The following is a 20,414-nucleotide window of genomic DNA, read 5'->3' as shown; positions in this document are numbered from 1 at the left end:
CCTGGAAAACTATTGGACTAGCTTAGAAGTTTGCTAAGGACACTGCTTTGCTTATGTAGCTGGACCGCCCCAATTGGTTTGCTCCAATAAAATGTTGTGTTTCAAAAAATTGTTTTTGTGGTTGAGTGGAATGGTAACCATTGCATCCATGTCCTGGATCCTGGGGTTGTGGGGGATGGCCCTGCTATATAAAGCCATTATTGACTTGTGCAAAAGGCATTAACACACGCATAGGTTTGCACCATCATGGAGTCCCTATCGCCTTTTATTGTAATATGTGCTGCATGGGAGCCCAATGTAGTGTGTTCTAGACCACTTGGGGATCAAGGTGGCGGGCATGTGCATGATGCTAGACTGGTTCTTGCATTGCGCAATGGAAGCAGTTGTGATCATTGTGCGTGTGTACTTGGCTCTCAGGAGCCGTGTGTTGTGGCCAACAGATCGAGAAATTTAGGCAACACCTAATGCAAATAGTGGAGTGGATCGGCTGATTAGGGTCCCATAGGTCTGAACATTGGGGATTTTTGGGAAGGGGAAATTGTTTTGTGGGAAATATGATCTTGGATGGGGTCCGACTGCACACCTACTCTTCATTCATTCGCTGTCTGCTGCTGGACCGGATGAGTGGCTGAACTGTCAACTTTACGGGCAGTGTTAAATTACTTTCAGCTATTTAAACTCGCCACCTTTTTTGCAAGAACTCTATTTTTAGTTTTCAGGCTCCCAGTGGTTTTGGAGCCTGGCGTCTGATTAAACCTGCCCGGGTATGGTTACACACACGTCACTTCTGAGCTAGCCAGTGTGCAGTGAATTGCTCCGCCAGGGAGTGCTTGAAGCGGTTTGTATGCCCCTCTAGCCCCATTACATGGCACGTGTAGTATTTTTCCCTTCTGTTTGGTAGAAAGCCTGCTCTTTACCCGATGGCTCTCTGCACTCTGCTGGCCTTTTTGTATGTTCTTAATAGGCTCCCGCAGCAGTATGGTTCTTAAAACGATTCCCAAGGCAGTTGCAAAACTAAGTATCCCAGAAAAGGTATTCCTGCTGTTAGCCATGTGGCTAGGGCGCGGGCTTTTTCGCACGTGTACTATGGTTCCACTGGGTGGAAGTTCTTGCCGTTCCGGATCCATTTGGACCCAATGGAGGTTTGCCTGGAAAACCTGATCTGATGAAATATCTGTCCCTTTTCCAACAGTGCATGTGGGTGGAGGAGGGGTCTACCGACAGGCTGAAACCAGTTCTGACATATCTTTGCAGATGCATGTATGGGACAGTGACTTCATTACTATATATGGTAGACTCTACTAGAATGCATTGGTGTTTTTGGAATGGTGGTCGGTCATTGTTGGTCTGCCATTTGATGCTGGCACTCGGTGGTGCATGGAGTTGGCCTTGACAGGGTGAAGTTGCTTGGTGTTAGAATAGGCCACATCAGTTCTGCTAGGCTCTGCCCGCATGCCAGCCCCACTCCAGCGGTGGGAGCATTGGTTTGTTTCAGTGCAGCTTTCCTGGTAATGTAATCTCCTCCACCACGGGGGCTCACAGCCAGGGGTGTTGCTAGGTCTCAAAGAACCGGGGCTACGCTGATGTTGGAACTGTCGGGACTGGGGGCTAGCAACCTAAAGACCATGGGCTATAGCCCCCTTAGCCTTCCCCCCCACCCCCCTAGCAACGCCTCTGCTCACAGCCTATACTTAGCATCGGGCATCACTCGGCAGGTATGCTGCTTGCTCACTTGCCTAGCACGCACGTTGTAGGTCCAGAATGTGCACCCTACCTTGTCGTTTGTATTTATAACTGGGAGATTACGAGCACTCGGGGCGGGGGACCCTTTCTTGGAGCTGTGGCGAGGAGACTCACGTCGAGCTGTCATTTAAAGCGTGAGCATTGGTGGCATTGTACAAATGCGACAAAGCTGCGGACATCCTTGTGCCTGGCTGTACCATTGGACTTGGTGACGTTGGCACTGCTCCACGCCAGCATCAGTGGCTGCAAAGGTTACGCTGAGCTTGTACCACTAGTTACAGGGGCATTCGTATACCAGTGGTGTACCTATGGACCGCGAGGCAGCCAAGTACTGCTCATCACTTTCAGAGCCTTTAAGTGGGAGCATTTTTATTTTGAAAGCACGCTGCCTAACTTGTATGAACCTTCCAGGACAGTTTAAAACGGATTCATCTGCCTTTTCATGTTCATGTCTAACACACATTGTAACGCGGCTATTGGGTCGATACTTTTCACATTATACATGAAGCTAACGGGTAACCTTTCAGACAAGACTTTTTGTCATGAAAATCAACAGGACATGTTTTGCCTTCTACTGAATTTGTGGTCTTCCATTCAAGGTGGGGGAATGACTTTTTTTTTTGCCGATCATGTTTCTAGGAGTTATACATTTGTACTCTTTCAATGGTTGAAAGCCAAACAAGGGGGGCGAGGAGTGCAAATGAGGGCAAGTAGATTTACCCAGGGTGAGACAGGAGGCTGCTGCCCTGCAGAATGGAGGGGCTATTTTCACTGGTTCAGTGCCTGTGTTGATTTCGGGGCACAAGTAAAGGATGACTGTAGGTGGACAGCGTCCATTCACTTTAAAAAAAAAAAAAAATTGTTTTTTTTAAGAGGGCCGACGCAACCCCGCTGGAAGCTTTTGAGACCAGAAGTTTACTTGCTCACGTGTTCAGCCACTAGGATTTCACCCCAGGTTGTTTCCAGTGCAGACACTACCACCTCTCCCGACCACATGTCCCATTAAAGCATATGCCTTGTATCTGGATTTTGTTTTTCATGAACTGATTCTGGAGATAGTTGCTGCTTTAGACCCCCCCCCCCTCAGCTCCCATGAGGCCAGGGTGGTAGGCTGCTACCTGATGTCTCCCTGGGGCTGCTACTCGGCAGGAGAATCTCTTGGGGGAGTGAAGACCCCATTGTGATGCTGGAAATGCATCGGAGGGACAGGGCCTCCCTATCCTTGCCCTTTACTGTTTTTATCATGTGTTCTGGCATGTTTTCTGCACAGGAATTCATGTGGGACTCCTGGCGGTGCAGCTCTTTGGGTTTGGTGTACAGACCATGGGATACCCATGGCACCCATTGGTGGGGGTGCAACCCTGGGCACCTGTGTGGCCCACAGAGCAGGGTATGGGCTGGTGGCAGCTCCATGCTGAATTTGTCAGGTGCTCTGAGTATCCTCCATTTTGGGATACCCAGGTCCTGACACTAGAATCTGTTTCCTGATAGGAGACAAGACGGCCCATGTGGCCTCTTGCTTTCTATTGCCTGTTAACTGGACTTGGGAAGCCCTGACTCTGTCCCTTCCCCCTGACTGGCTGTTGGGTGGAAGTTCCATTATATGGTGTTGTTGTGAAGTCCAGGCCAGACTGGCTGGAGCTTTTCCAGTGACTGTGTTGTGGGTTCACCCTGTGGGTGGGACCTGGTGAATGGAGTGTGTGATGAATACACATTCTGTTGTGGATGTCTATTATCTGGTGTTTGACACAATGACTGAGACAGCCCTGCCCGAAACTGGTATGAATGCAGTGTGGAGTGTTGAATGGCTTGGTACTTGTCCCAATACACAACTTGTTTTGAATGTACTATGCACCCGATTGCCTGCATGAATGCCCTTCTGACCAATTGGTTGCCTGAGTGTCCCATCAGAATGAATGGGAGATCCACTAGTATATCTGGGGGCCTCTCACTGCTAGAATTCATTTTCAGAAGCTGAAGAGTAAATAGAGTAAAACTGAAGCTTAACCTTGAAGCCCTGCTGGAAGGGAAGTCTTGCTAATGCTCTACTTCGTCGATCTGAAAGCTGCTGTGTCTCCAAGGACTGACCCAGAGAGGACCTGGTAAGGCGCCCTCTTCCTGAGGGACCATCGTGCACCAGCTGATCTTTGCCAAAGCTTCCTGGTAGACAGATCTACAACAGGCTGTCGATCGGAGACGGACTGCCGCGGAATCCCCAAGAAGCACCCGGACTGTTGTCAGCCACCGCCATTGCTGACCAGAGCTGCCGTGCTCCCTTTGCCTAAGTAACATTTGATCCAAGGACGCTCTCCCCTGCACCGTCGACTGCTTTGACCTGCCGGAGGAAGTCTAGGCCGCCGACGGGCCAAGGAGCATCCACTGGTGGGTTTCCCGCCACCTGACGACCATAGAGACACTGACAAATCGACACACTATCTCTTTCCGGTCCTGAATTTTTGTCACATGAGGTGCCCTACATGCCTTTTCCTTGCAGGACGCCAACACTCCCATCGTCAATGAAGCTGCCACCTCACTGTCGTCCAACCCTTCTTCCCCATGGGATCTCGATGATCCATGGCTCCTACCTTAAAGGGAGCCGTTCAAGAAGGATCCATCGACAAACTCTGCTATTCCAGGTACATTGGTGTGGTAGAAACATAGAATGAAATAAGGCTTTAGAACAACATATGGACTGGGCTTGTGAGAGATCTTTACTTTGCAGGTTGCCCAGGTGGGGGATCGCCACACAACTGTGTACAGTAGAGACCAGTATTCTGCCAATTGTTCTAACCAGCTGCTTTCCTCCTACGTCTATTGTTTATTGCCTTTTAGTGATCTGTGACATTGGACCAGAGTATAGTTGATGCACTTTAATGAAATCTGATAAGAGTTGTGGTATCACTGTATATATTTGCCATTGTAGATTTTCTGAGCACAGAGTGCATTATTGTGATAGTGTACATAACCTTGGACTTATATAAAGACTGTTTTAACTAATAGTGTGTGGACATTCCTTTGAATGGTGGCTTGGGGACTACACTGTACAAGAACCAGCCTGCATCCCCTCTGGAGAAGCTAGGCCTTGATTGCTCGACCATGTAGCAATAATGGAGAATCTTGGCTAGGGTCCTCTGTGCCTCTCCTCTACCATAGAGAGCAGAAGTACAGCCCCCCCTCCCTCCTCCGGTCTTTACACCCATTGAGAGCAGTGACTACATAGGGAAAACACAGGATCCCTTTCACCCTCCGACCTTCCCTGAAAATCATTCTTACACCTCCACCAAGTGCCACAATGTACTGTTGTGATACCACCATTCCACTCGCCCTACATACCGTACTGGGATGAGGAAGAGTGTGCGAGTAATGAAGATTACTAACTGGTACGAAGGCACTCTAGCCTGTGACAATGTGATTGGTCAGCTGTCATTCAAAGGCAGTGGGGCAAGAGAACAATGGCATCTATATTCTGAGCTCAATATGAACCTAAAACACAGGTGGCTGACTGGAAAAGAGGACATTTAGCTACCAGTTACTGGAGCTGCTACGCTGACACCAAATCAGTTGTGAACTGCAGGAGAGGCACACAAGGTCCCCTCCCAGACCAAGAGATCCACAGCAATCCAACATGGCAAAGGTCCTACAGGTGCAAAGGTTGGGGAGACGGAGGGGCGGGGGATTGAGCAAAGTGAAGGAGGAATACTCACTGGGCCAGAGCCCTAGCAGAGGGTCTGGGACCCAACAGATAATACCTGGAACAGGGGGAAATGCAAACATTTCAAGTATAAGGTATGCTCAGACCTTGGCAGGAGTGGACTGAAGGAAGATATCCCAAGATACTATTGTGTGAAGTGACGGTGGTCTGTGGTCCATTGGGGCCTAGCAGTGAAAGTGGCCTGGGACCCATGAGAGGCATACCGCAAGGGGAAATCGCAAACTGTGCGGAAACGTGGCATTCGCAGACCTGGTAGAGTATACCAGTGCTGTGGAATAAAGAGATTGGATAAAGGAACACTGTGCACGTGAAGGGGGCGTCTGGGACCCAGGTTGGGGAGTGCTCTCCATATATTCAAGAGGAACACAAATTTGATGTGCCAGTGACACTCGGACCTTGGCAGGACGAGTAAACCAAGGCTGTGTTTGAAAAAGGGGTATAACGGTATACCATTCTAGATACCATGAACAGCTTAATTGAACTGTAATAACCGCCACATTGGTGTATTTAGGGCCTGCAGCTATTAGTGAGCTTTTCAATCTGATTTGGAAAGGCTGCAGTAAGCAAGTGCTGGGCATTCTAGATCTTGCACAGTGGGATGTGGCGTTTGGCAGACAAGAGCATAGGGAAAGCGAGACCACATTAGTAAAAGCAGCTTTGATGCAGTGACTGCTTTCTCTGATCAGTAGTCGGGTTAAAGATTAGCCTTGTAGTTTTCCCACCAATTTGAAAGATGGGAACTACACATCCCAGAATTCAAAGGGGAATGAACTGGATTCCCTTCTGATGCATGGCCACAAATTAGACTGTATGAACTGGGCCTATCAGTGCTTTGTAGTAGTACTGCCACCCCCCCAACTGTTCTCATGCCAATTCACACATTGGCACTAGAATTGTTGCTTCGCTTGATCCTTCACATGCCTTCTGCATATGGCGCTGGACTCGAGCAGGCAGGACAGATTCTACATTCAATTTGGAAGTATCCAGAGCAATGGGGGTGAGATTTCTCAGGTGTATCCTAGATATGTGATGTCACCCATGAAGGCATTCCTCCTTCTCAGCAAGGGTCCTAATGGGCTCAGACCTGTGGAAAATGGTGATGTGCTGGTCTAGGCCATATTTGTACCACACTTTTTTGTGCCACTATCGCTAAGAGGTAAATGAACATGTATTGCAAGAATCTCAACAGCGCCCTGTCCTGTTAGGATTACATGGTCAGTGGTAACTCACATCAGACATTTATAATACACCAGGCAGATGGTTAACAAGCTATAGTGATTTGGTAAATATACAACCTTTCGGTGAGTGGCTATAACAATAGAAACACAATGGCATGGGTTTTTGGACCTCCCATGAGTGACTTTTCTCCCTGTTAATGGGATCAAAACAAACTTTTATGACTGTTCGCAGCAAGGGGTCATGATGCCCATGCCATGTGGTTGCAAAATAATGCAGGTCGAGGCCAATTTTTCAAAGCATTGACCTGTGACTGAGCAGCAAGCCCATTGCTCAAAATGTGCATTTTAACACTTCCACTACTCACTCTTTCATGGCAATCAACACAAGTGAGCGCCGTGAAAGACCAAATCTGCAGCTGTCTTATATTCCTGGAGGATCATCTAAAAACATGCCGACAAGTTTGAAAATGTATGGCCTTTAAGAAATATTTAAGATTAGTTAACTCCACCTGCTATACTGCAATAACTGATATACCATCATTTGGCAAGGTTATCATGCCCCATAAAACCAATACCATGACACCCCTAGCGTGTTGAAAGAGGAACAAAATGACATTGCGTACCCTACTTGGCAAGCGTGTGAACAAAGGGGGAAATGGGATCTGAGACCCACAGCAAGTGAGAAATCACAGCACCGCTTGGAAGGAGAACCAGGCTAATTTACCCTGTAGCAGATGTGGTCTGCTCTCAAAGAAACCCACTTTGTGTAACACTGGCTCTGGGCAACAATCTTATTGCAAAGCCAGGCTGCAGGGCAGCAGCCAACTTAACTAAGGTGTTAGGCTTTGACCACCCTGACCACTCTGACCACTTTCGTTAGCTAGCTTTGAGGCAGGGAACACCTCTTGGAGGTAGGGCTAGATATGGGTTCCTCCAACCCCCCGCCCCCCAATTGTGGAAAAAAAGTATTGACCACCATGCTGCCCTTGTGTTCGACTCCTAGACACGCACAGCACCTTTCTACTTTGCCAGCTTAGCTTTTGGAAATTCTCCTGATTATTTTTCTTTGGGGGACAGGGGGTACTTTTAAGATGACTGAGCTTTAATAGAATATAAGCCAAAGGAAACCTGCTTATCCATCTAATCAATTCTTAAAGCATCTATTCGCCACCCCCAGATATGACTCAACGGTGGTCTTCAAATGTGAACAAAATGGATAATTCTGCATATCAATAGGTGGCAGTTTTTATTTTTGCTAAAGGGACAGATTCCCACCAAGTGACGCAAGGGACCTGTACCCATTCTGGTTCGGACATTTTGGAGCAGGAATAGGCATATGGTTTACAGGAGTGTGTAAACATATAACCTCCTAGCAAGTCACTTAACCTGATTGAGTTGCCTTTGCAGCATTCTGCTGTAGGATGAGCAGCACTTGCACATTATGCAAGACGGAAGCACTGCCACAACCATTGATCTAGATGCCCAGAAGAACATCATGCATGGTACAAAAGGGCTAGGCTAACTGCTCCAAATGCCACTCAAGCCAGTATGTGTTGCTTGCGTAGTCTGGCATTTTGGGGCAACCAAGTCTAGCCCTTTCTTACTGTGGCATAACTTTTTTTTTTTTGTATATATTCTGGGTTTCCTGTCGGGACAGCATGTTGCTGTGTGGTTCGGCTCTGCTGGCTGTAGAACAGCTGTCTGGGTCAGGACATGAACAGCCGTATGCTCCTGCTCCCCACCATATGTACAGGTGGGGTGTAGCAGCACCTCTGTCCCACTTGTGACAATCAATTTACAGGGCACCAGTGGTCCAGGGAAGAACATGTTTCTAAACCATCAATCCGCCCACACCTCTAGTACACCAGAAGGGGTCCAAACAGATTGCAAACAATTTTAAACCTTGTCCAGGAAACCTGGAAAGAACAGTAGGCCTATTGCTAAAGGTTGTGGATCGTTGGTTAGTTGCAACACCGCGAAAATACAGTTACCATGAAGGGACTGTTAAGGTTGTATACATTTAATTTATTCTAGCACACTACAACATAAACCCACCCGGTAAAGGACAGTTTCAAAGGGAATGCTTTCTGGATGCTGACAAGGGGGCAGTCAGTATAGTAACTAACGGTTCAGGGATTCTTGGTTTCAGCACAAAGGGAGCAATGGGTCTTAAAACGTCTCTAGGGGCCTACTGCAAAGGACCATGGAGATGGAACCACAATGTACCTTGTGCTGCGAATGTTTGGTGCTCAACAGGGTTGTCAGTTTCAGGGTGCTTTGCAGTGTCCAAGAAGGAGCTGTGGGTATTAGGCAGCAGGCTTTTAGATTAGTGAAGCTGAAAAGCTACAGGCTGGCCTACACAGCGACTCAGGCTTTCTCTGTGCTGGTCAGCATTTCTGAAGCACTGGTCAATGCGTCACTTTAGCAACTGCGGTGTTCATGGGTGCAGTCAGTTGCAGCTTGACTGGCTCAAATGCCCTTTAAGGCGCATGTCAGATGCTTGCCAGTGCAGTTCTCCCAGCTTCTTCACTGGGCTCGTGTCCTTTAAGGCGAATGGCCCAAACCTGAAGTGTTGCAGGCAGCTGCCTTGTCCTTGGATTTGGGTATGGAGAGTATGACCCTTCCACCTAAACTTGCTGCTGGGCTGGCTGGGTATATATTTTCTTTGTACCGCACCCATACACAAGTGTTTCAGAGCATGAGTCAAGGGAGGACAAACCACAATGTTACTAGGCCCAGTGACTTTGAGAACACGCAGGGAGAGGGGATGGGAAAAGTGCTGAGTAAGGGATACAAAAACTGGTAGTGCAGCCACCACGGTGGCAAGTGCAAGGCTTAAAGTGCAGGTAAGTGGACTGTAGGGATGTAACGGTATTACGGTATACCGTGAACCACTTAATTGAACAATAATAACCGTCAATTGTTTATACCGTTAAGTGTGCTTTTCAATCTGATTTTGGAAAGGCTGCAGTAAGCAAGTGCTGCGCAGTCTTGGTCTTGCACTGTTGGATGTGCCGTCTGCCAAGTAGTTTCAGTTGGAGCAGTTTTTAATGCCATTCCATAAACCACACGCACCTGACACAAAATCAATATGTTAGCATAGGAAGAATAAATACAGTGCCAGGAAGGAAAAGGGTTTACTTTGGGTTGGCGGTTTGGGGTTTATATATTTATAGTGGATAATGTTTTCTAAACATGACAATGGGGGATTTCACTGGTTCTATCATTAATTTATGTCAGTGTGAAATTTACTCCTCTCTGTGGGTATTCCCTGCTGCCATACCAAGTGTAACGTGTCCGTGATTACTGAACACCTTTTGGCCCGCAAGTAAACTAAAGGCTGTTCATGTGTGTATGCGCACAAGCGTATACTACCATCAGACTCCATTGGTCTGTGGCATGCAGGTTATCAAGATGGCAACATGTTCATCTTCACCAGTAGCCAGTTGGGGGGGCTAAAAGCCGAAATGACCACTTAAGAAAAGCTATTCAGTTTGCTTTGCCAGTCGCAGCAGGGCTCCCCCCACCCCTCCTCTCCACACATGTTTGGTGGAAGCAAGGGGTGGCATTTCAGTGGAAAGTATGTTGAAAAGCCCAATTCTGGCCCTGGGTGCCTGGTTTTGTTTGTGATGATAAATCTGACAATGTATGACCTTTTAGAAAATATAACTCCACCTGCTATACCGTGATAACCATGATATACCGTCATTTGGCAAGAAGGTTATTGTACCGTCATAAAACTAATACCGTGACACCCCTAGTGGACTGGAAGGGTTACAGAAAGAAATCCAGTATAAAGGTTGCAGGAGGCAGTGCGGGTGTGGCTGGTTGGGTAGGGACCTGGGACCAAAAATGAGGTTCTCTATGGGTACCGGTTCTGGAGCTGCTGGAGGGTTCTCTGGATTCGGTGTAGCCCTCCTTTCCCTGGGAAAGGTTTAGGGCAGGCAGTGCTGGCTTTAATTTACTGACTGTACCCAGAGTACACTTGTTTGTGTGGTGTGTAGTGAGCAAGGAAAGTGTGCAGATTGGTGCCACACATTTTCCAGAGGTTGATGGCGAGCGCACACCCACCATGCGGATGGTCCACGTGACTGTCACATACTGGAATTTTGTTCCTCTTCCTTTTACTACTCCTGCTCCCTTCTCACCTTTCCCTCACCTCAACATCCAAGGAAACTGTTCTACGTATTGCTGGTTTGTCTCATGTTTTGTTAACTTGCTTCTTACATTATTGTATCTTGTGATAGGCTTAGACTGGCCCATAGGGCAATGCCTGAAGCGCAGGCTCAGTATGCTGGTGTGGGCCACTTTTACCCATGGGCCTATTTGGTTAATTCACTTTGTGCAGTTGCGACCATTCTTTAAACAATTTACAAAACCGTTTGCCAGTGCTACTAAATTTGTCTCAATGGCAATGATGTACCTCTGTTCCAGCCTTTGCAAGGCTGGGTACCGGGCAGGAGGCGGCACTGGGCATGTGCTGCTTAGCATTACTAAGGCAGCAGAGTTGGTCTGTAGCATCCCGAATTGCCTGGATTCAAACTTGCTGTTCTTCTTACTTCTCAGTAGTTCCTTCCTGGCAGCTGCTCTGGGCATGCATCTTTATATCTGGTACCAACTGCAAGCTCCTGTCACTAGCAGCTCCCTGCTGGTGTTTCTGGTAAAATCTAGCTCTAAGAGAAAAATTGGCGCTTTCTCACTACTGGCAGTTGGCGAGAGTACTGTGGCAGGAAAGCGCATCTGGGTTGAGTCGGTTTTTGGTAAATTTGTGCTCGGGTGTCGCAGTTGGTGATTATTGCTTCTAGTTGAATGCTAGTTTATTCCTGTCAAGATTTTTCATGAGCTGCCTGTAATGCGGGGCAGTTGAGGACCCTCTATTGCCACCAGTACTGCATCATGTTCATTAATTGACTTCATGCTGTGACAGACTGGGCTAACTGTTGCCATAAGTGGACACTACTTCAGGGGTGCGCTTAGTAAAATAATGTACTGTTTTAGTACAAGGATCCATCAAGGATGTCGTCACCCTGCCCTCCCACTTTAAGAGTCATCTTGGCTTCCCTTGCAGTATGAACTGCACTTTGCAGTGGCTGCCACAGGTTTTGGCCTTGGACATGATTCCAACTCTTGTGATCTTGAGCCAGGTGGCCAGTGGCTCCTCCGCAACAAAGATGAGAAATCTAGGGCAGCGGTGAAGAGAAGGGGTCCAAAGAATGTTCCAGGGGGTAGGGGCAGCCAACAGGGCTGGGGACCAATTTTGTGAGATCAAAGATCTTCCAGGTTGGAGGCTATCCAGGCAAAGGTTATGAACTGAAGGTCCTGTCGACAATGCAGAGTTGCAGAAATGTCCAAGTAGGAGTATTGACGTTGGTGTGGTGAGCATTGGTGGAGACCTGCAGGAGTGCCGTTTGTGTTTGCTATGGCAGCTAGATTGAAGTAGATCACTCCCTCGCTTCTCCAAGCAACAAATTGGTTGTAGATCTTTTCTCTATTGGGGGCTCCCTCTGGAACAGCCTCCTTAACTCTCAACTTGAGGAGAACCATCTCGGGTTCCAGAAGCACCTCATGATCTTCCTCTCTGCTTCTGCTTTCTCTTCTGATCTCCTGACGATAACTGCACTGGTTACCTGGCTACCCTTGCACTAGGGGACTGTTCGGTTTACCTACAGTCCCCTACCAGCACTTGACACCTGATGTCTGCACTTACCCATGAACTTGCCACCAGCTGGCTGCACTTTTATCTACTGTCCGTGATTACTGTCTTATTTTACTGTTATCCTGTGCAATGCACTCCTCAACCCCAATTCCCCCGCCCCCATCTCCTTCTCCCCTGACCTAGTAAGATCCTTGTCTGTCTTCCCCCCTCCCCCGCTTCTAGGCGCCTTGACATTTGCAGATTGGAAGCAGGCAGGATATAGTCCAGCAGAGGTTCAAGTCGTTGACTGAGAGTAAAGATGGGATGCCACTGCTGAAGGGTGTTAATTCCAGAGGTAAGTAAGTCATTAGGGTAGACTTGCGGGGGTGATTGTGGAGGGAGATGTGTTTTTGATAGTCCAGTGCAGAGATTTAAGGCGTGAAGAGATTTTGTAGGCTAATTGCCATTTTCACCAGCCTTGTAGGTAGTGAGGCATGTTTGTTAGTCTCGGAGGTAACCAAGGCTGGGGACTGGAAGATGTGAATGTGCAAGCAGAATACTGTTGGTCAAATGTCATACATAGTGAAAGTAAGGTCCATAGAAAAGGCATGAATTGGTGTCCAGTCAAAGCTATGAATACATGATTTTGAAATGCAATATTTTTTTTGGTTTCATATAGGAAATGGTATTTCCCCCAAAAACTTTTTTTTTTTTTAGCGGGGGACCCAAAAAAAATGCATTTGGATTTTTTTTTTTTTTTTTTTTTTTTTTTTTTTGATCCTTCTATCCTTTTGTATTGGAACCTTTGACTATAAACCGCATGAATTCAGGTAAGTCCTTCGATTGCTTGACATTGAAGAAGAGTAGAAGGTGGAGCTAATGTTGAAGTGACTTGGAGACTGATTTAGAGGGACACATTCAATGGTGCAGGACTAACCTGCCCACTTAGTTGGGGAGTCAAAGCAAGTGGCAGCAGAGGGATTCACAATGCCGATGTAGGTAGGTGACTTGTGGGTCAGATCGGGGAAGAAGAGGACAGGATTTAGATGGAGAGCTGGTAAAGTGGATGGACTTGAGTTGGTCGCCTATTAAAGTAACTGAGTCGGTGTGGCGAACTGCTACTGTTGCTTTCATGAGATCAGGCTTTTGTTAGTTGTGGGTGATGGAGGCTAGGATGTTGGGACATTCTAGAGGCCAAGGAAGGAGTGATGGGGAGAGTAGGTGAGGGCAATAGCAGTCTTGTTTGTGGGGTGCAGGGCGAAGGAGAGGCCGGAGTGATTCTGAAGTTTAAGGATGCACCTTTTGCTCACCACAACCTGGTATAAGGGACCCCAACAATAGGACTCGGACCAAATGAGAAAAGTCATCCATTTATTCAATTTAGCCTTCCACGACAGGGCATGACTCCCTGCACACTCGAAGTCTGCACAGGAGTGATCTAAGCATTCAAAGTTCATACAGCTTATATACATTTTGGTTAACATTGCATTCAATAGCTGGCATGTAGTGAAGACCAAAATCTGCATAGCCATTGGCAGCTGGTTGCACGGCCTGTCTCGCGTGACTTTGTGCAAAGGATTTCTTGCAGTCATTCATGTAGCTTAACAGTTCACACACCACGCTTGCTTTAACCAGGCGGCCTAGTTCGGGGAAATTGCTTGTGTGGTTGCATAACTTAAAGACGCCTGGGTGATCCCGCTACTAAAAAAACCTTCCCTTGACCCAAGCATACCCACAAACTTACGACCTATTACTACAGTACCATTTCTGCTGAAGATACTGGACCGGGCAGCTTACCTGCAGATCCAAAACTACCTTGAATCAAACAATCTGTTAGGTCTACGACAATCTGGATTTCGGCCCAGACATGGGACCGAAACGGCTCTATTAGACCTAAAAACCCAGATCGAAGTCCTGAAGGACAAGGGCAAATTAGCAATGCTATTACTCCTTGACCTTTCCGCCGCATTTGATTTGGTTAACCACCAGATCCTTTGCAGGCACCTCCACTCTGCTGCCAACTTCTCTCCCTCCGCAGCGGCCTGGATCAAATCCTTCCTGAGCAACAGATCTATGAGGGTCTTTGCACCTTCCGCTGCCGCAGCTCCCTCCCCTATTCATTGCGGTGTTCCTCAGGGTTCTTGCATGTCACCTACTCTTTACAATATCTTTACGAAACCACTCTTTGATGTGCTTGATCATCTGGGTGTCTCCTACACCAACTATGCGGACGACACCCAGATACTCATTCCCATTTCTGGTGATTATCTTGCTGACACCAAGGCCCTCAATGACGTCTACTTGGTCATCCAAGCCTGGATGGCCCAGCACCAGCTATGTCTGAACGACGATAAGACGGAGCTACTTATCCTGGGTACTTCACAACGTCTGAGCAAACTTGAGCCATCCTATCAGTCATTCAACATAGACGGCAACTCCATACAAGTCTCGAAAGACACCAAAACACTAGGCTTTTACCTAGATTCCACCTTATCCTTGTCAAGACAAACTAATGCAGTCAGGTCCACCTCCGCCTACACGTGCAAACTCATTTCAGCCTGCAGACCATTCCTCACCACCCACAATAGCGTCACACTAGCGAGAACACTTATCATGGCAAAAATAGATTACTGCAGTGCTCTATATTTAGGCACCAGCCAAGAAAACCTATCCAAACTCCAAACCACCCAGAACAATGCAATTCGAGCGGCCCTGAACATCCCTCGTAACCACCACATCTCAGAAGCCAGAACTAGCCTTAAGTGGTTACCCGTGAAGCAGAGAATTTCCCTAAAAACGCTTGCCCTCACGCACAAATGCCTAGCCAACAAGGCTCCGATCTATCTCTGCAGTCGGCTCTCGCGCCACTCCACTGCCCGTCCACTAAGAATTGCTCAGACTCACTGCCTTACTACCCCCAGGTTTAAGCTCCAAAAAGCGGGAGGCACTAGCTTCCCTGTCCTAGCCTCCAAACTTTGGAACACCCTCCCCGCTGCCATTAGAGCTGAAGACTCCTTCAACACCTTCAAGAATAAAACCAAATCTTGGCTCTTTGACCAGCAATAGTTGTGTTAGACATCTGTCCTACTTACCCAGCCCACCTGTTCCCTTACATGATTTCCGATCTGCTACCCTCCCAACTACCTCAGGGATACTCCCTCTGCGGAGCCTAGGGATACTGTACCCTGCTGTAATATTTGTAATTATGAACATTGTATTATGCTGTTTTGTTATACTTTTATTGTAATTTATTTCCCTGTATGTTCTTTTCTTGCAACCTTGTACAAATTGCGCCCTGATGCCCCCGGGCCTGTTGGTCTGCGCGTTATAAATAAACAAATACAAATACAAATAACTAATGCATATCCATGTGTCCACCCCTGCTTGGCTCTTCTTGGAATCGGCCCTTCCTCCGACAGTGGTTTCCGAGAAGGGTTTATCTTGCTGAAACCATGAGCACCAACTGAAGCAACATGCCCAGACCTCCTAATCGGAATCAACAAGTTGCAGCAAGTTGATGCTGTGGGGTCCAGTCAAGATGCAAGAAGGATAGAAAAAAATTGGCAAGTGAAGAGCATGAGTGAATGGTGCACCCTAAGAGGGATAGGTGGGTGATCCGATGTATGATTTGGGCCGTCATTGTATGTAAAATGTACAGAGGAAAGCATGATACCTTTTAAAATATAGAATTTACTCCAACTCGTAATGGGAAAACGCAATACTTTACTCTTGGTGTTTCCATGCTAGGGAGTTCGCTCCTGCTTTAATATCTTATGTACACTGGACACCATAGGCATTACACTCATGGCATTTCCTGTTGCAATCTCGAGGTCCTTGAATCTTGGTGCCTCTCGTGATTTTTATGAATGTTGTGAGTGGTTTATGGCAGGTAGCCACAAATCGCTAATTATAGTAATTAAATTAGTCTATAGAATGTTATTCATACATGTTTTATGCTTGGCCTTTTGCAGTTTATGGTCTTCTGATGTCTATTGTGTTATTAGAAACCAATTCACAAATTACCTCTGTGTAAAGCACTTTGGCGAAAGCGCTGTATAACTGCATCGTGCTCCAGTGTCCTGGGAGGGCAGTGAAGGTGAGTCACCAGCAACTCTGAACGATGGGTTCCAGTTCACGCACAATGGTGCCAAGCAAGCATGAAGATGAGTGCTTTCACACACGTATGAAGTTGTCAGTGGCTGCGTCCTGCATGCGTAGTACGATGATTGTGGACCCTGCACTTGTGCACCAGACAAGCTCGTCAGGCAAGCGGGTGTGCTGCGTTCCTGACGCTGCCATTTGTGAAATAACAGTGGATGAATGTAAGCGGCGTGCTGCACTCGCATCATGATTCCTGGCAGGAGAATTGAACCGGGAGAATTGAACCGTTGGCTGCCAAACTCATCCTGCGCTGCTCACCCCGCCCATTTACCTTGACTAGCGCATGTTGAATAACCTCTCAGATGTTGGACCATTTTCACAGCACTTTCAAATCTCGGACGCGCAACAAGAAAGCACAACCACACAGGTTATTTTTGTGTAACGTCACACCACTGTCATTTCCACACACCGTCGTCAATCCTTCTTGCAAAACTAGGATGACTGGTTACTTTGAGGAATTGCTTCAATTCACTGGGCTGGCTGCTTCAGTCCTTGCTCCCTGGTGTTTTTGCACTTGCTGCATCTTGAGTTCTGCTGTCCCTTCCTGCCACTCTTCATCTCCAGTGTATTGGTCATCGGTTATTCTCCCTCCATTGATTACCTTGTATGCTTGTTTTTGTGGCAGACTGCAGGGACCGGTGCAGGGTTGCAGAATCGGATCTGGTAAGTAATTTCAAGTGCCGGACTTCACTGATAGAAGGGGCTGCTATTATGTTGCCCCGATGGGTAAACTATGGGAAGATATGAGCCTTGCAAGAATTGGACAAACCTATGTTTAGCCATGGGACACTTAAAATCAGGCATTGTGGTATTTTTAAACCCAACTAATATCCCACCCACTGTTGGTACACACAGCTTCCAAGCGTGCAACAGCACTGATTAATTTGAAGTAACCTGATTTCATTTGTAACCCTTGTAGGGAGCAAATGCAGAGAGGCATTGCACTTGTTCTAGCTAGAGGATCAGGTGATGTCTGAGAATCGGATATTTTAGACCAGCATTGTCTACCTCCCATCCCACAAGGTCATTGCTTGGATGTGCTAATGATCATAGGCAATGGCGCAACACTGACGGATATTGCCTGCTGTGGTCTGACCAGAATTTACCAATGAAGAGTAAACCGGAATCCAGAGATTTTGAGGCTATTCCTCATCATTTAGTGAGGACTCTTTCTGTTGTATGAATGGCTTGGCTATATGTTCAATAAATGTACCCCTCAAGCCTAATCAAAACAGTGGTTAATCCTAAAAGGAGTCTCCCACCCCCCGCCCCAAAACTGGTCCAATCAGAAGGGAGGGCTGAACGGTCAAACTGGCCCTACAACAATATCTCCTTGAGGCCAAACCAGAATGTAGCAAATCATTCAAAGATGCAGTGTTCATTAAATTTGCCAAGCTATGTTGCTTCGGCCATTGAGTTGTCTTTAGCACAGGGCGAAGTGTTGAGCTTATTCAGAGGTCCATTTTGGTAAATTTCCGGTTGGACACATTGCATACCTATGGATCAGGGATTGTAGTAGATTCTGTACAGCGCTGGAGGCAGAGATCAATAATGTGCTCAAACATAACGGTCCTAAAACCTACACGACCTTTTCCAATGCATGCTTGTGCAGCAAGACGTGGAGATCCCGCCAGTTACCAGGAACAGTGCCTCGACAGCCGAAGAAGGAAATTACTACCCCACTGTTAGTGGACCCAGCCTGTCTCCAGAATGTTCGGCCTATTGCTCGACTCCTATAATTGGGATAGTTTGTTACTCACCTGCTACTGTACTTTGTTGAGTCATTGTTGGACTTTTCATTTCTGTCCAGAGTTTTGGAATGTAGATGGTGTTGCTGGCTGTACAGGACATTTTGGGGAGTGTTTGAGGGAAACCATCTTGCCTCGCTGAATTGAGGTTGGCAATGTTTCTGCCCATGTGATTAGATGGTACTTATCTTTCCTGGCTGACCATCAACCGGACTAACAAGGAGTCAGTTGCTGCTCACTGCGGCCGCCTCCCTCCTGTCCATTTTTGTCTCAAGGGGAGACAAAGGTTGCTGTCTTTGGCCTGAGACTATGGAACAGTATCCCCAAGTCATAAGAGCCTCTGAATCTTTATTGGTTTTGTTGAGCTCTTGGCCGTGAGGGGATTTTAGACATATGGGGGGGGGGGGGGAGGTGGGGCTGGGGCGGTTGAACTGTTGCTTTGTTGGTCAGGTTTGACCATCTGTATGGTTCTTCAGTGACTTGTCATCTGCATTTATGCGGGTTGGTCTGTTCCGAGTGTCTTGTAAATCATTTGCAGAAGGAAATCTTTCTTTTGTTGGCTCATTCTGCTTGCATTAACCCACGCCCCCTTCTCTGTCAATCTGAGGATGTCGTCCCTTCTCCCCTAAGGAGAGGCATTCCCATGGGGTCCAGGACGGTGCGTCCACAGTACAAAATTTACACCCCCTCTCCCAAAAACAGCCATGAACCCAGAGTAAGATCTCTAATGGTCCTAACTGTGATAACTTCTCAGACTGTTGCTGAGGCATACCTCTGGGAATCCAGACTCTAGCATACTGCCTTTGAGGAAGGACCCACAGCTGTGCAGAAACAAATGCCTGCGGCAATGTTGGCCCTACCTATTCACCTGCCTCGGAACATCACAGCTGCTGGGGAAAGACCGCTTCTTATAGAGAAGGAAACTAGGTACCCAGGAGGCATTGGAGGGCTGGGGAAGCAAAGGGGTAAAAGGAGTTGAAAATGAGTCTGGGACCTTGAAGGATATTGCGAGCCTGGGTGCCACACCCATGTGAAAAAATGTTTGACAGGAGAGTGAACCAAGCTATAGTGCACGTTTGGGGTCTGCACCCATGTGGAAGTCGGTGTGCCTAAAATAATAATGAAACATGGCACTAATAGGAATCCCCCACTTGTATCTAGTGGGTAGGATAAGGATCCAAGAGACCTATCCCTGTGGTGATTTGTCATGTACCTGAGAGGATGAAGGGCCTCCCAGCCCAGGGGAAAGGAGGCGAACCATGTATGAACATTGTTTTTAGCACTTATTGCCCAATAGACTGGGTGGTTTTAACCACCACAAATCTCATCCTTGCACAGTTTGGGGACAGAAGTAGGTTTTTGTGATTTGACGAAGATGGACTTTTTACATGTGGCCATTCTGTCCTGACTTCTTCACTAGTTTCCTTTGAGGCTGGGACAATCCCTCTTGGCTTTAGGGATAAAGAGGCCTTTTCCAAATCCCTTCAATAAAGAGCTATACCCAAAAACCTACAGTCAATGCTTGTGTCAAAAGGGAAGTGCCTTTGTGTTGACCGTCTTCCTACCACCCTGTCCCCATCTGCATGTCCCATGAACATGCCCTGCGTCTGCATATGCTTTCCTTTTGTCCCTTGGTTCTGTAAGTCTCCTTTTTCCTTGCATCCTGCAGAAGTATTGTGCGCACTTGTTTTGAACATTTTTGCTGGACACTTTCTATTTCACAAGAGTTGGTATTGTCTGATATCTCACCTCTCGCTGTTGGACCTGACACACTCGACCGCCCCAATGGCGCGAGTCCATAGTGGTGGGGGAGAGGGGTTTGGGGGCTTTCTTCTGTGATGGAATCGCATGTAACTACCTCCTGTGAACTAGGGTTCTGTATCAAATGTAACCACCTGGAGTATGCCATAGGTGGAAAATATTGCATCCAATTCGGGGATGTCCAATGCAACAAGCATGTATATGCCAGACTGCAGGAGTCCAGACATTCTCTGGCAGTGGTGCCATGCAGAGCGTTTCCATGTATCTTTGGAGCTGCCAACTTAGGCAGATGTTGCATGTCTTCAGGACTGAATCCAGCATACAGTCCATTGCCAGGAACCAGATTTTAGCATAGAAAGTGCGCCCCCTGGTCCATAACGCGCCACTGTAAGGTTGACTGTATTACAATACTGCTCACCTAGTGAGAATGAGATGTGCAGCTGGTCTTCTACCAGTGATAACCTGTGTTGCATGGA

General features: G+C 47.3%; 1 protein-coding gene across 2 annotated transcripts in view; it reads left to right on the top strand.

The window, feature by feature from the left end:
- TENT5C (terminal nucleotidyltransferase 5C) overlaps window positions 1–20,414 on the top strand; it is a 48,200-nt gene that overhangs the window by 2,129 nt on the left and 25,657 nt on the right. The window lies entirely within an intron of this gene.

This window comes from Ambystoma mexicanum, chromosome 7p (genome assembly GCF_040938575.1).
Source record: "Ambystoma mexicanum isolate Mex_15411 chromosome 7p, UKY_AmexF1_1, whole genome shotgun sequence".
NCBI lineage: Eukaryota > Metazoa > Chordata > Amphibia > Caudata > Ambystomatidae > Ambystoma > Ambystoma mexicanum.
Note: the sequence above shows the minus strand (reverse complement) of the source record. Positions and strands in the feature narration are given on the sequence as shown.